The following is an 806-nucleotide window of genomic DNA, read 5'->3' as shown; positions in this document are numbered from 1 at the left end:
TGGGAAAATTGGCTAGCCATAAGTAGAAAGCTGAAACTGGATCCTTTCCTTACTCCTTATACGAAGATTAATTCAAGATGGATTAGAGACTTAAATGTTAGACCTAATACCATAAAAACCCTAGAAGAAAATCTAGGTAGTACCATTCAGGACATAGGCATGGGCAAGGACTTCATGTCTAAAACACCAAAAGCAACGGCAGCAAAAGCCAAAATTGACAAATGGGATCTAATTAAACGAAAGAGCTTCTGCACAGCAAAGTAAACTACCATGAGAGTGAACAGGCAACCTACAGAATGGGAGAAAATTTTTGCAATCTACTCATCTGACAAAGGGCTAATATCCAGAATCTACAAAGAACTCAAACAAATATACAAGAAGAAAACAAACAACCCCATCAAAAAGTGGGCAAAGGATATGAACAGACATTTCTCAAAAGAAGACATTCATACAGCCAACAGACACATGAAAAAATGCTCATCATCACTGGCCATCAGAGAAATGCAAATCAAAACCACAATGAGATACCATCTCACACCAGTTAGAATGGCAATCATTAAAAAATCAGGAAACAACAGGTGTTGGAGAGCATGTGGAGAAGTAGGAACACTTTTACACTGTTGGTGGGATTGTAAACTAGTTCAACCATTATGGAAAAGAGTATGGCAATTCCTCAAGGATCTAGAACTAGATGTACCATATGACCCAGCCATCCCACTACTGGGTATATACCCAAAGGATTATAAATTATTCTACTACAAAGACACATGCACACGTATGTTTATTGCGGCACTATTCACAATAGC

This window comes from Piliocolobus tephrosceles, chromosome 7 (genome assembly GCF_002776525.5).
Source record: "Piliocolobus tephrosceles isolate RC106 chromosome 7, ASM277652v3, whole genome shotgun sequence".
NCBI lineage: Eukaryota > Metazoa > Chordata > Mammalia > Primates > Cercopithecidae > Piliocolobus > Piliocolobus tephrosceles.
Note: the sequence above shows the minus strand (reverse complement) of the source record.